The sequence below is a fragment of the Trachemys scripta genome, chromosome 4, assembly GCF_013100865.1.
Source record: "Trachemys scripta elegans isolate TJP31775 chromosome 4, CAS_Tse_1.0, whole genome shotgun sequence".
NCBI classification, from domain to species: Eukaryota; Metazoa; Chordata; order Testudines; family Emydidae; genus Trachemys; species Trachemys scripta.
In genome coordinates, this window is record NC_048301.1 from 111,373,072 (window position 1) to 111,387,497 (window position 14,426).

General features: G+C 49.5%; 2 protein-coding genes across 3 annotated transcripts in view; one reads left to right on the plus strand and one right to left on the minus strand.

Annotated features, from left to right (window-relative positions):
- Positions 1–8,853, minus strand: part of HRAS (HRas proto-oncogene, GTPase) — a 76,020-nt gene extending 67,167 nt beyond the window's left edge. For both annotated transcript variants that reach the window (XM_034770379.1, XM_034770378.1), the window contains exon 1: positions 8,441–8,853. The gene's annotated coding sequence lies outside the window, so the exon portion shown is untranslated. The remainder of the gene's footprint in view (positions 1–8,440) is intronic.
- A 199-nt stretch (positions 8,854–9,052) lies between these two features.
- LRRC56 (leucine rich repeat containing 56) overlaps positions 9,053–14,426 on the plus strand; it is a gene marked incomplete in the record, with an annotated part of 158,073 nt that continues 152,699 nt past the window's right edge. The window contains 1 exon segment of the mRNA XM_034770383.1: positions 9,053–9,200.

Consider the following 14,426-nt stretch of genomic DNA (forward strand, 5'->3'; position numbering starts at 1 on the left):
TTTCACTACTTGTTTTCAAGCTCTCTCTGGGCAACAGTGAAAATTACAAGAATCTGGTTAATTTCATTCTGCAGCTGAGGGAAATCTCTGAGCAACAGCAAAAGCAGGCACTGGAGATATTCACTGAACATAAGAAGGGTCATACTGGACCAGACCAAAGGTCCATCTAGCCCAGTATCCTGTCTTCCGACAGTGGCCAATGCCAGGCGCCCAAAAGGGAATGAACAGAACAGGTAATCATCAAGTGATCCATCCCCTGTCGACCAGTCCCAGATTCTGGCAAACAGAGGCTAGGATACCATCTCTGCTCATCCTGGCTAATAGCCATTGATGGACCTATCCTCCATGAATTTATCTAGTTCTTTTTTGAACCCTGTTATAGTCTTGGCCTTCACAACATCCTCTGGCAAAGAGTGCCACAGACTGACTGTGCGTTGTGTGAAAAAAATACTTCCTTTTGTTTTAAACCTGCTGCCTATTAATTTCATTGGGTGACCCCTAGTTCTTGTATTATGAGAAGGAATAAATAACACTTCCTTATTTACTTTCTCCACACCGGTCATGATTTTATAGACCTCAAGGATGTCATCCCTTAGTCCAAGCTGAAAAGTCCCAGTTTTATTAATCTCTCCTCATACGGGAAGCTGTTCCATACCCCTAATCATTTTTGTTGCCCTTTTCTGAACCTTTTCCAATTCTGATATAATTTATCTCCAACCAAATATGAATGCTGAAAGAGATATAGAACTGCAGAAACACCCTTCTTGCAACAGCCAGAAAACAAGAGAAAGATGGAGTAGAACTGCCCGTGGTCATTCCCAGGTTTCATATTCATATGCAATTAGTAAATTTAGTTCATTTGGCTGTGAGGCATTTGATATTATTTGCATTTCCTCTGAGGGGATAGGGAAAAAGTGGGAATAATGGGATAACTTAGAAAAAAAGAAGTAAGAGAGAAAGGTTTTAGGAGAAGAAAAAAGGAAAGAAGATACACGGGTAGATGTTAAGAACAATGGAGAGATAGGGGAAGAAAGGAAGAAAAGACACTGAAGAGAGCTCAGGGAAAGATATACTGCAGTTTATTATGCAAACAAGTGGAGTGAAGACAGGAAGAAAAAAGGTCTAAAAAACAACCAAGAGAAATGTAGCAAGGCAGGATGGTTAAACAGCACTCAGCAAATAATTCATTTGATTAATTTTATCTGTATTTGTCAAATAATGTATTCAAATAATACTCTGTGGAATTTGACCAGCTGTATATTAGTCATCAGATTACTAATATATTAGAATAATACAGGTGGAATTCAAATATATTCAGATTTTTTTTTGTGTCGGTATTTGATGAGCCGTGGTTGTAAGTTTACATTTTAAAACATTAAGTAGAAAGATGCATGACAATAGGATACAGTTAGATACAGTGTAATACACAACTCTTGTTCCTTTAAACAAGGGGTGGTCAAACTTTTTGGCCAGAGGGGCACATCGGGGTTGTGAAACTGTATGGAGGGCAGGGTAGGGAAGGCTGTGCCTCCCCAAACAGCCTGGCCCCGCCCCCCCCACTTCCCACCCCGACTGCCCCCCTCAGTACTCCCAACCCATCCAACCTCCCTTGCTCCTTGTCCCCTGACTGCCCCGCCCCCTATCCCCCCCCCTGACGGGCCCCCCGGGCCCCACCCCCCTATCAACCCCCCCCCCCCCCCCAGAACCTCCGCCCCATCCAACTGCTCCCCAGGACCTTCTGCCCCTTATCTAAAACCCTCCCACCCCACCCCGCTTCCCACCCCCTTACCATGCCACTCAGAGCAGCAGGACTGGCTTATTGGAAAGCCTGGGAGGTGGGCAGGCACAAGCTGCGCGGTGGCGTAACTGCGGGGGAGGGGGGACAGTGGAGGAGGGGCCAGGGGCTAGCCTTCCCAGCCGGGAGCTCAAGGGCTGAGCAGGATGGTCCCGCGGGTCAGATGTGGCCCGCCGGCCATAGCTTGCCCACCTCTGCTTTAAACTTTGGGTTGCAGTTATTTTTTACCCTGGCTAGTAGGTATCTGGTAATTCTTTTCAAGCCCTGATGACTGGCCCCTCTAGGCTGGCAGAGGGATAAGTCCTAGCTGACCCTCCTTCCTTCCCCCATAGACCTACACAAGAACCACACACTGATGAAGCTGGTTTCTTCAAACAGTGTAGTTTGACTGTACTGGTTGCTACAAGTAAGGCATTCCCCCATATTCAGCTTTAATTTGGAAAGGTGTGGAAATCTATAGTCAAGTGCATAAGACATCACCAGAGTAGAATGGGCCACACAGACATCCTGCATTTATCCATTTCACCATGGGGAATGGCATGCAGGATCTCACACACTATAGAAACCATGTGCCTTCTTCTGTAATCTGTCTCAATGAACATGCGTAACATGTATGACCATAGATCTCAAGATACTAACTACAGTGATACTAAGAACATAAAAGTTATTTTGCCATGCCCATAGCCACCATCTTCATCATCAGCAAAGAATGAACCAACCCTACAGTCTCACGTTACTGTGGTCAGGATAATGTAATATCTCCAGGGTCTGAAACATATACCTGCATAAGACAAGCTGGAAGCTTTCTTGGGTACATGTAATTAAGGTTCTAGTCCTTGCAAGTATTCAAAGAAGAACTGGGCATGAACCTATGCAATGTCTTCAATCTGCATAAGCAGCAGAAGAGGCACTGGAGCTGTCTGCCTGCAGACTTAGGAAGCCAGCACTGCACCAATTCATATTTGTATGATTATCTGTGCAACTATAACGGTAGAAATGTAATTTGTTTTTTAGATGAAAGATGAAATTATATGGAAATTGATGCACACACTATTAGCTTTTTCCAGACCTCCTTTGGAGAACTAATATAATAAGCCGATGACCTCCCTCTTTATAAGCAATCAGAGAGTACAGTAGAGTAGAGCCCTTTCAAAGTGATATGGCACCAGTCTGGGAAATCGGCACTTTGCAATTTGCCAACATATTAAGCTATCAAATGCTGTTCATGTTATTACTATGTAATATCAACAATTTACCGTAGCTAAGCACTGAAGAACCAAGCTCAGGGCATTTCTGAGGACGGATGCCAGCTAGAAGAGTTCACTTCAGGTCCTACGCCCTGTCGAATCGTTAGCACTCCAGAGATGCCCCACACTGAGATAATTATTGCTAATTTAAAGCTGTTTATTTTTAAAAAAACAAACATGGGAGATTTTTCCTTCCATCCTTCATCTTTCACTTTTAAAAACAAAGTGCATTTCCTTCTGATGAAACATGCCACAATGGTAGGTGCCACACAAACATGACTCTGCCTTGACATGGAGGAACTTCCTCTAGGAAAAAGGAATTCATTCTCCAGGCCCAGCCCATTCTAATGAAACTGTGAACAAGGGTATCAATTTTAGCAGCAGTTGTGCTGGTGCTTCTGCCATAGAAAAGTTTGTCTTTTAGGAACAGGATGGAGAAGATCTTTGATGAACAGAGGAGGACAGTCCAGTGGTTAAAGGCAGTAGCCCTTGGACCCCGGAGAGACTACATTTCAAGTCCTGATCCACCAAAGACTTAGTGGGTGACCTTGAGCATATCACTTAGGCTCAGATTTAGAGAGCTATGGTATTTCAATGGAAATTAGGAGTCAAAATAGCTTTGAGGATTTGGTCCTTAGCCACTCTGTGTCTCAGTTCCCCACATGTAAAACAGGGATAACAGAGAGGCTGTGAGGATAAATACATTAAAAGACAGTGAGGGACTGCAGTAATAGGGACTATACAAGTACGTAAGATAGCTAGACCAATGAAAAGCCATCAGACTGGTTATTTACCATTGACCCAGACTAGATTGGACCTGCTGATTCAACTTAATGAGTTTCAAGAGAGCTGGACAAATTTATGAGTGGATTAGTATGATGCGGTTGTTTGTGAGGGTGGGGGCAGGGCTTGGCAACCCTGATGGTCCCTCCTGATTTATGGTTCAGGCAGTCACCTGCCAGGGTCAGGATTAAGTAGAAGATAGGTTTCAGCATATTTCCATAGCCTTGGACAAACTGCAGAAAGACTGCTGCTGTATTGCTGATGCTTTTAAATCTGGAAAGAAGTTCAAAAGGTACTGGAGAAAAAAACTGCCCAACAACAAAGTTAAATAGCAAGCAGCAAAGCAGCAGATGGATCGAGCACTTACTCCACCTCATTTTCTTGCCAATATTCTCAACCCAAAGCATCAGGATAGATGTCTAACTGCTGAAGAAGCTGCTGCTATGACATGGGCATCCAATCACCCATCAATTGTGCCGACCATAATAAATTTCAGGGCTGGATGTGAAACATTCAAGCAGTACATGTCATGCTTGCTGATGTTTTAAAGAAAGTCACACTACTGAACTGGTGGAAGTTATTAGCTAAGCACCTGGAATCAGAGTTTCTTGAAGTGCTAAACCAGCTTTTGACAGCAGTAGCCTTCTCTGCAGGCACAGAAAAATATTTTCTTCATTTGGACTAATTAATTCAAAGTTGAGAAATCGATTCAGAGTTGAAAAAAAAAGTAGGACAACTTGTCTCTCTCTTCCAGTCTATGAATAAAGACCAAGGAGGAAGGGGATGAGATCTACTAGTTTTAAAAGTCTGAAGGACAGCCTAAGTATCTTGGGAAACTCATTTTCAAGAGACTTAGGTGAGCAGGAATTTAAGCTTCAGTCACTTTCACTTAGGCATATTTGAAAATTTTCCCAGACTGATCTGGAATGATCAGTTTAATCTACTGACTACAGTCAATCCCTCTGTTTAATAAATAAGTTGTAAATGTGAAACACGTTTTGATTACAGAAGTTAATGTATTCAAAACATTTAAGGTTGTTTTAATAGAAATAAATTTTATATGCTGTTTTGTGTGCAATTAAATTCCATTGACCATCCTAATGCAGCTCTACACAAATCACAAGCAAAAAGTTAATGATCTAGTAAATAAGCAATATATCATTCACCATTTTCTAACTTACTAAAAATGTACAATGAAGAATCTGAAAATATAAAGGTACGTACTTGCTTAAATAAGCGTAGTTATAGTGTACCTCCCTAGATCGCAAAAAGACTTACCAAATCTAGTGTAAAGGCTCTATTTAGTTGTAAATCAACATGTTTTAATAGTGATATCCACCAATGAGAATGAATCTTTCTTTAGAACATAAATGAAGTCCAAATGGAAAAGTTGATTAAAATTGATAATTTAAATCAAGACTTTCCACTTGGGGAGTTAAATCAATCCACCCTGGTCAGGAAGGGATTCTCCTCCTCCGCCCACCCCACCCCGTGTATTCTTGGAAGTAGGTAGCAGTTTGGTCTCCTTCCTCTGAGGCATCAGAAATGGCCTCATCAAGAGATAGGACATTTGACTGGGTGGCCCAGGCCTCTGGGGTGGCACTGAGCATTCCCTTGGTCACATGCTCAACTGGTTGGTTATTGCTGACATGCTCAGGGTCTAACTGATTCCCATATGTGGAGTCAGGAAGGTATTTTCCCCCGGGTCAGATTGGCAATGACCTTGGGGGTTCCCCCCCCCCATCCTCTGCAGTATAAGGTGCAAATCACTTGCCAGGATTAACTGGGTCTCTCTCTGTCAATTCCCTGACATTGTAGAGGCCTCTGGCACTGGTCACCTCAATCTCTCCTATTCTCTGCCTTAATATAGTCGTGTCCTATGGACTGTAATGCTTTGGTCTAGTTTCAGTTGTTAGGTTTAGTGGGTGGATGCTGGTGGCCTGTGATATACAGGTCAGACTAGATGATCTAGTGTTCCCTTCTGGTCTTAAACTCTATGACCTCATATGCTGCACCAATGCAAGTCATTGTTTACACAAGTGCAATGTATCTCTGCCGGGGTGGGGATGTTGAAGCAGTGCAACATCATTGGCTAAAACCCCTGTGTAGACAAGGTCTTAGACATATAAAGGATCTGTGCATCTCAACACCAACCCCTGGAGCCAGCCAGTCCCCGCTTGGGCCTGTAATTTTCTTGCTTATTTTGTGCATTTAGGCTGTGGTTTTCAAAGGGGCCTACGGCTCCTTTAATAACTCTTTCATTACACCAGGGCAGACCCCTTGTGGACATGCTTCTATCAGTTTAAAACAGGTTATATCAATTTTGCTCACACCTGTAAAATTTACCAACGCGAGCTAAATTGATATAAGACAAGCTCAGCCCAATATAGGGTGACCAGACAGCAAATGTGAAAAATCGGGGTGGGGGATAATAGGAGCCTATACAAGAAAAAGACCCTAAAATCGGGACGGTCCCTATAAAATCGGGACATCTGCTCACCCTAGCCCAATACAAAGAGTGTATCCACTCAAGTGTTTGTGCCTGTTTAAGTCCGTTTAAAAGCACACCTGTAGTGGACAACGGAGAGTGAAAGCCAGGTCTAAGAGAGTTCAGCACCTAATTCCCTTAGGCTTCTTTGAAAATCTCAGCCTCAGTACCCCAGCGTGTGCCCCACTATGATGTACAACGCTGTACAAGGCATTTCAAGAGCTGACCACCAGCCACTCAGAGTTTGCTAATCCCAGCTCGGACTTCCATTTGGCTTTCCCTCCCAATTGCAGAGACAGCAAGCCTCACCCTGGCACTACAGAAGGGTGAAAGTGTTTTCCTGGCATTATGCTTAAGTGACACTGCACTGGGAGCTGTGTCCATCCCTCCTCTATGTGTGTGTGGCCACGGTATAATACTTGAGACTAGAAAGCAAGACGCACCCTGGAAGGCAGAAGAATCCTAGAGAGACTCCTCTCTTCTGCCCCCCACCCCACCCTCTGTATTAGCCCCTGCCTTGTAACGGGTTGCAGGACCCTCTGGAACGAAAGGCACTCAGAGGCATTATTACTACTGCACCAATTCAATGGCACATGATGACTGAAAGAACAGTGGCCACCCAGGCTCAGCTATCAGAAGTCTTACTGTGCTATCATCATAGACCACTCCCTAAAGCTGCTGCCGACAGTGATATCACTGTAGGCATCAGTATAGCGATACCAAGGGATCTGGGAAAGATGAAAAACGAGAGAGGCAGGAAAAAAAAATAGGCAAGAGAAACGTGACAGCAGGCTGTGGTATTCTCCTGGAGGATGCAGGGCCCCTCCCATTTATTTCCCCATGTTTTCTGGACTGGCAGGAAGTGTTTACAGAAAGCAGAGTCATTGTAAGACTGGGAGGGCAGGCCAGCAGGTGATTCTCCCCCATCCCTTCCTTTCCCATCTGGAAGCCCTGTCACATTTTGGGGAGGGAAAAGAAACGGAGAGGAAGAAAGCGCACAAGTCAGCAGCAGCTGCCCTGAGATCCTATTGCCACTGCCTCCCTGGTGCACAAGGTGCAGAGGGACGTGGAGTGCCACAGCTGAGAGAGAGCAGCTGGGCTGGGACATACATGAGGAGAAATCTATACCATTGTCAAACAGCCTAGACACACACATACATGAATGCCACCATCTCCCTCTGCTAGCACAGAGGCTTTTAAATCTGGAGGTATGAGGACCACCCAGTGGCCTCCGAGCAGGCTGCTGGGGTCTGATTTTCACAAAACAAGAGGGTCTGAAAATCAAGGGGAAGAGTGAAAGCTTTTGGAGGATGGAGAGGGAACAAATTTTCAAATGATCAGAGAATCATGGGAAGAAAAACTGCAGCCTCCCCCCACCAACAGGTGGCTACCCCCTCTCCCCTCACTACCTTCTTCCCCCCAGGTGCAGCCCCTGACACACCCAAGGCCAAAGCTACTCTTCCACCCCAACCCAGAGGCCCCCTTCCCAGACACAACCCACTGTTGTCTCCCTTCTCCCCAACAGATGTAACCCCTCCCATTGCTGCTGCCCCCTCACAAGCATAGCCCTGAACACACGTACCCCCTCGTCCTTCTCCCTATACAAGTGCTCCCTCCCTCCCTCCCAAACTGATGCATCCAGGCAGGCACGCACGGACCATCTCCCCCTCCCCCCCCCCCCCCCCACACACACACTTTTATCAAAGGCATCCGCTTTCCGACTCTGAAGAGGGGTGGGTTGATCCTCCCAGCTCACTTTGGAGCCTAGTAATCAAAACTGGTGCAGGATCAACGGAGCTCCAGCGAGCGACCCCCCGAGCAGCAGCAGCCGCCGCCTGCTGCTCAGGAAAGCCAGCTCTGCTCTGCAATGCCCGGTTGCAGCCACCAGTCCTTACCGCGCACACATGCTCCCTGGGACACGCTGCCCGTGCCACTGCAGTGCCTGCTGCACGCCCGCCGCCCTGAGCATTCCCGGGGGGTTGCGTGGGAGGGAGGGGGCACAGGCAGAGACCACCCCCCCCCCTGCCGCTGCCCGTACTTTGGAAACCAACCAGCCGCAAAAACAACTCCCGGGGCTGCAACGCCACCTCCAAGCCCCTCAAAGCGAAGGAGACGGGGGGCACTTACCAGCGCTCACGCCCGCCCCGGCGGCTTTCCTTGCACGGCAGACAGCGGGGAAGAGGCAAATCCTCGGCGGGGGCGGGAGGCCTTCTGCGGGAGGCGCGCACAGAAAGTTTGGAGGGAAAAGGCAAAAAAAAAATCCCCCCTCCCGGCCAGAGCCGCAGATCCTGCCTCCCTCCCCGGCGGCGGCCGCTCTGGATCAATGGTGCGGCGGGCCCAGGCGAAGATGAACTTTCCACCGGGGTGGTGGAGAAGCTCCCGGCTTGCAGCGCCCACCCCGCATTGGCACCGAGCCCCGGGGCGCTCTCTCGCTGCGGCGGCGGCGGCAGCTCGCTCGGACAATGTACGTGTGTGTGCACCAGAGGCGGCTCGGCGAGCCCCGGCAGCGGCGAGCGGCACACGCCCAGGCTCCGCTCCCCGCCCACCAGTCACTCACCGCCTCCCGCCGCCGCTGATAGGCGCTCCGCGCCAGCCCGGGCACCCGGGCGCACAGCCCCGGCTCCTCCGCCCTCCTGGTGGGCTGCGGGCCGCGTCAGTCACCGACGCTAAAGGCGCCTCCCTCCCCCTCCGCCTCCTGCTGCCGCCTCGGCCGGGCACTGGGAGAGCTGGGGGCTTGGGGGAAGGCGCAGTAGCGGGAGGGGAATTGCTGCTCAGCCCTTATTTTTAGCGCCTAACTCAAGCCGTGGTGCCAGCCCGTGGACTAGAGAGACGTTGGGGAGCATTGATTGTTTATAGACTGCTGCAATAAGAACTTCATCAGCTAATGGTGAGTTATAACCACACATCAGGATGAGAACACAGATGATCCAGACACAAACCTAGACATTTGTTTAATAAGTCTTGGTCTCCTCCCACTTCTCTCTATTTCTTTTTTTATAAAAACAGACATTTAGGGCCATATCCTCAGTAGCCGTAAAGCAACCTAGCTCCATTGACTTCAGTGGAGCTGTGCTGATTTACACCAGCTGAAGATCTGGCCTTTTATATTCGCAGCAACAAGGCATCCTGCGTTGCCAGCCTCCCTCACTTCCTTTTAACTTGGATTTCATGCTGGTGAAAGGTGCTGGCCTATTTGATGACCCTGGAGGATGGAGTCTTTTGTTTAGCCACAGAACATAAAGGACCTGGGCAACTCCCACGCTGCTTTGCCAGTTAGTGCCTAAGGCCTTGTCTACACTACGAGAGTAGTTCGAATTTACTTGCATCGAATTTTTGGAATCGATATTGCAAAGTCGAACGTCTGTGTCCACACTAAGGACAGTAATTCGACTTTGTGAGTCCACACTAACGGTGAAAGCGTCGACATTCGAAGCAGTGCACTGTGGTCAGCTATCCCACAGTTCCCGCAGTCCCCTCTGCCCATTGGAATTCTGGGTGTAGCCGGCAATGCCTTCTGGGTAACAAAATGTGTCGAGGGTGCTTTTGGGTAACTGTCGTCATCCGTCCATCACTCCCGCCCTCCCTCCCTGAAAGCGCCGGCGGGAAATCAGTTCGCGCACTTTTCCAGTCATTGACAGCGCGGATGCCACAGCACTGCGAGCATGGAGCACGCTGCGACCATCGCTGCAGTTGTGGCCGCTCTCAACGCCTCGCAGCTTATCATACACCTTTCCCTGAGGCAGATGCAGAAAAGTCAGGCGAGGAGGCTACGGCACCGCGGTGATGTCCTGAAGTCTGAGAGTAGCACAGACCTCTCAGAAAGCAGGGGACCCAGCGCCGAGGACATCACGATGGCAATGGGTCATGTTGATGCCGTGGAACGGCGATTCTGGGCACGGGAAACAAGCACTGAGTGGTGGGACCGCATAGTGCTGCAGGTCTGGGATGAATCCCAGTGGCTGCGAAACTTTCGCATGCGGAAGGGAACTTTCCTGGAACTTTGTGAGTTGCTGTCCCCTGCCCTGAAGCGCAATGACACCCGGTTGCGAGCTGCACTGAGTGTACAGAAGCGAGTGGCCATAGCCCTCTGGAAGCTTGCAACGCCAGACAGCTACCGGTCAGTCGCGAACCAGTTCGGGGTGGGCAAATCTACCGTGGGGGTTGTTGTGATGCAAGTAGCCAAGGCAATCGTTGATGTACTGCTGCCAAAGGTAGTGACCCTGGGAAACGTGGAGGCGATCATAGATGGCTTCGCAGCGATGGGATTCCCAAACTGCGGTGGGGCCATAGATGGAACTCACATCCCTATTCTGGCACCGGACCACCAAGCCACCCAGTACATTAACCGAAAGGGCTATTTTTCCATGGTGCTGCAAGCACTGGTGGACCACAGGGGACGTTTTACCAACATCTACGTGGGATGGCCGGGCAAGGTTCATGACGCTCGTGTTTTCAGGAACTCTGGTCTGTTTAGACGGCTGCAACAAGGTATTTACTTCCCGGACCACAAAATAACTGTTGGGGATGTGGAGATGCCTATAGTCATCCTCGGGGACCCAGCCTACCCGCTAATGCCCTGGCTCATGAAGCCCTATACTGGCGCCCTGGACACTGAAAAAGAACTCTTCAACTACCGGCTGAGCAAGTGCAGAATGGTGGTGGAGTGTGCTTTTGGCCGTCTCAAGGGGAGATGGAGAAGCTTGATGACTCGCTGTGATCTCAGCGAAACCAATATCCCCATTGTTATAGCAGCTTGCTGTGTGCTCCACAATCTCTGTGAGAGCAAGGGGGAGACCTTTATGGCGGGGTGGGAGGTTGATGAAAATAGCCTGGCTGCTGATTACGCTCAGCCAGACAGCCAGGCGATTAGAAGAGACCTGCGGGAAGCGCTGTGCATCCGGGAGGCTTTGAAAGCAAAGTTCCTGAGTGAGCAGGGTAACCTGTGACTTTTAAGTTTGTGTACAGAGAAGCTGAACCTGCCCCCCTTTCTTTACCCAGTTAATGTTGACTATCCTACCCAGTTACATACCCCCTTCACCCCCTTCCAACACACGTTTCGAAATAAAAATAGTTCTACTTTGTTAATGCACACCGTTTTTTTTAATACTGTTTTCGCGGGAATTTTTTAAAACTGGGACGCAGACTGTGGTGCGGAGCGGGTGTAGTGTAGTGACGCGAATGAAGCTTCTAAACTCAAGGATTGACGGGCTCCGCTGCGGTGGGATGGTTGTTTCAACGGAGCCTGTCACCCCTCCTGATCGGGACTGTGTGTATGGGGGGGCTATGTGACTTTGTGGCAGGGGGAGGACGATTACAGATCCCCTGCTGCATGGCTCTGTGATCCTGCATAAGGACTGCCGCTTAAGATCTGTAACTGCCCTCCCCCGCCACAAAGTCACAGAGCAACCCACCCCCCACCACATAACATGAAAACAACCTCCCAGACTAACCAGGGTAACTAGTCACTGCATCACTGCACTGTGTATGTGCCCTGCTGCTGTGCCTGCCCCCGCCTATGTACCCTGCCAAAGGTGACTGTCCTGTCCAATTACCAACCCCCTTTCCCCTCCTCCTCCAAAAGAACATGATTGAAACAGTAGTTAACATGAACGTATTTTTTATTATCAACTACACATGGAACTGGGAGGTGAAACTTGGACGGGGGCTTGTGTCAGGCGGGAAGGAAAGAACTTTTCAAGTTTTGGGGAATGAGAGCCTTCTGCTACTAGAGCTCTCTGCAGGGGTGGAGTGAGAGTTAGCAGGGACTCTGCCGCCTCTCCTTCTTTGCACTTTGGGTGAGGTGGGTATGGGACTTGGTGGCGGGGGAGGGCGGTTAGAGATGGACTGCAGCGGGGCTCTGTCCTCCTGCCTCCGTTCCTGCAGAACATCCACAAGGCGCCGGAGCGTGTCTGTTTGCTCCCTCAGTAGTCCAAGCAGCGTTTGAGTCGCCTGCTGGTCTTCCTGCCGCCACCTCTCCTCCCGATCCATGTTTGCTTGCTGCATTTGGGTCAATTTCTCCCGCCACTGGGTCTGCTGTGCTGCCTGGGCTTGGGAACAGGCCATAAGTTCAGAGAACATGTCCTCCCGTGTCCTCTTCTTCCTATGCCTAATCTTCGCTAGCCTCTGGGAGTGTGATGCCAGGCTAGGTTGTGAGACAGTCGCAGATGTGGCTGTGGGAATGGGAAAAAGGGAGTGAATTCCTCAGAAAGATAAATGTAGTTGTGAACAAAGAACATAGTCTTTCTCTGTGAACAAGACCATGCACAGCACCTATCACATGCGCACTCAGCACAAGGTCGAATTCTCGGCCTTCGCATTCAGTGCCTGGGGTCTTCCACAGCACATTTGAGAAGCGGGGCAGCACAACGGAATTTCTGTTGCAGGCAGACATGGTAAGCCGTAGACTTGTGGCAGTTTAAAACTTTTATATTACCACTGGCCTCATTTCACATTTAAAGCAATGTCAGTACCTGCTGCCAGCAATCCGGCAAGCAGGAACTCTGCCCCTGTCCCACCCCCTCGCGGCTGTCCCCAGGAACGATCCCTTTCGGCAGCCCCTCTCCCGCCTCCACCGCGTGGCTGCAAACCAGCGGTTACAGTTCTGTAAAGGAACGAGCAAGCAGTCCCAACACTAACATTCCCCTACCTAATTCAAAGCAGGTCACCATGGGCGACATCACCCTGATGAGGATCTCTGACAGCGAGAGAGAGAGAATGCTCCGGGAAAGCCTCCAAAGACCAGGGCCGTATGCCGCCCTGCTGTGCAGAGCAATGATTCCCGAGTACTTGCTAGTCTCGTGGCGCGGCAACGTGTCGTACTTCGGAGGACCCAATAAGGCCGCTCTCCCCAGGAACCTCATGCAACGGCTTTCCAATTACCTCCAGGAGAGCTTCGTCGAGATGTCCCGGGAGGATTACTGCTCTATCCCTGCACATATAGACCGCATCTTACTCTAGCTGCAGTAGCAGGGACTAAACAGTAGAGCGGCTTGGGCAGGACAATCACGGAAAACCGGACATTGCTAGATTTTTTTTCAAAACTTGCACTGCCCATGACTGAACCGTTAAGTGCCTAGGGCAAACTAATCATGAACAACCCATTCTTTTAATTGTTAATATTCCTGTTCTGTTAAAAATAAATGTTTAGATGTTTACAACACTTACTGGATGATCCTTCACCAGATTCTGTGTCCGGGGTAACGGCTGGGGAGGGTTGGTAGGGGATCTCTGTAAGGGTGATGAAGAGATCCTGGCTGTCGGGGAAATCAGCGTTGTGAGCGCTGCCGACTGCCTCGTCCTCCTTATCTCCTTCCTCATCTTCCCCGTCCGCTAACATGTGCGAGGAACCGGCCGTGGACAATATCCCATCCTCAGAGTCCACGGTCAGTGGTGGGGTAGTGGTGGCGGCCGCACCGAGGATGGAATGCAGTGCCTCATAGAAACGGGATGTCTGGGGATGGGATCCGGAGCGTCCGTTTGCCTCTTTGGTCTTCTGGTAGCCTTGTCTCAGCTCCTTGATTTTCACGCGGCACTGCGTTACATCCCGGCTGTATCCTCTCTCTGCCATGTCTTTAGAGATCTTCTCATAGATCTTTGCATTCCGTTTCTTGGAGCGCAGCTCAGAAAGCACGGACTCATCGCCCCACACAGCGATGAGATCCAATACTTCCCGATCAGTCCATGCTGGGGCCCTCTTTCTATTCACAGACTGCACGGCCATCACTGCTGGAGAGCTCTGCATCGTTGCCAGTGCTGCTGTGATCGCCACGATGTCCAGACAGGAAATGAGATTCAAACTGGCCAGACAGGAAAAGGAATTCAAATTCAAATTTTCCCGGGGCTTTTCCTGTGTGGCTGGTCAGAGCATCCGAGCTCGTACTGCTGTCCAGAGCGTCAACAGAGTGGTGCACTGTGGGATAGCTCCCGGAGCTATTAGCGTCGATTTCCATCCACACCTAGCCTAATTCGACATGGCCATGTCGAATTTAGCACTACTCCCCTCGTCGGGGAGGAGTACAGAAGTCGAATTAAAGAGACCTCTATGTCGAACTAAATAGCATCGCAGTGTGGACGGGTGCAGGGTTAATTCGATGTAATGGCGCTAACTTCGACA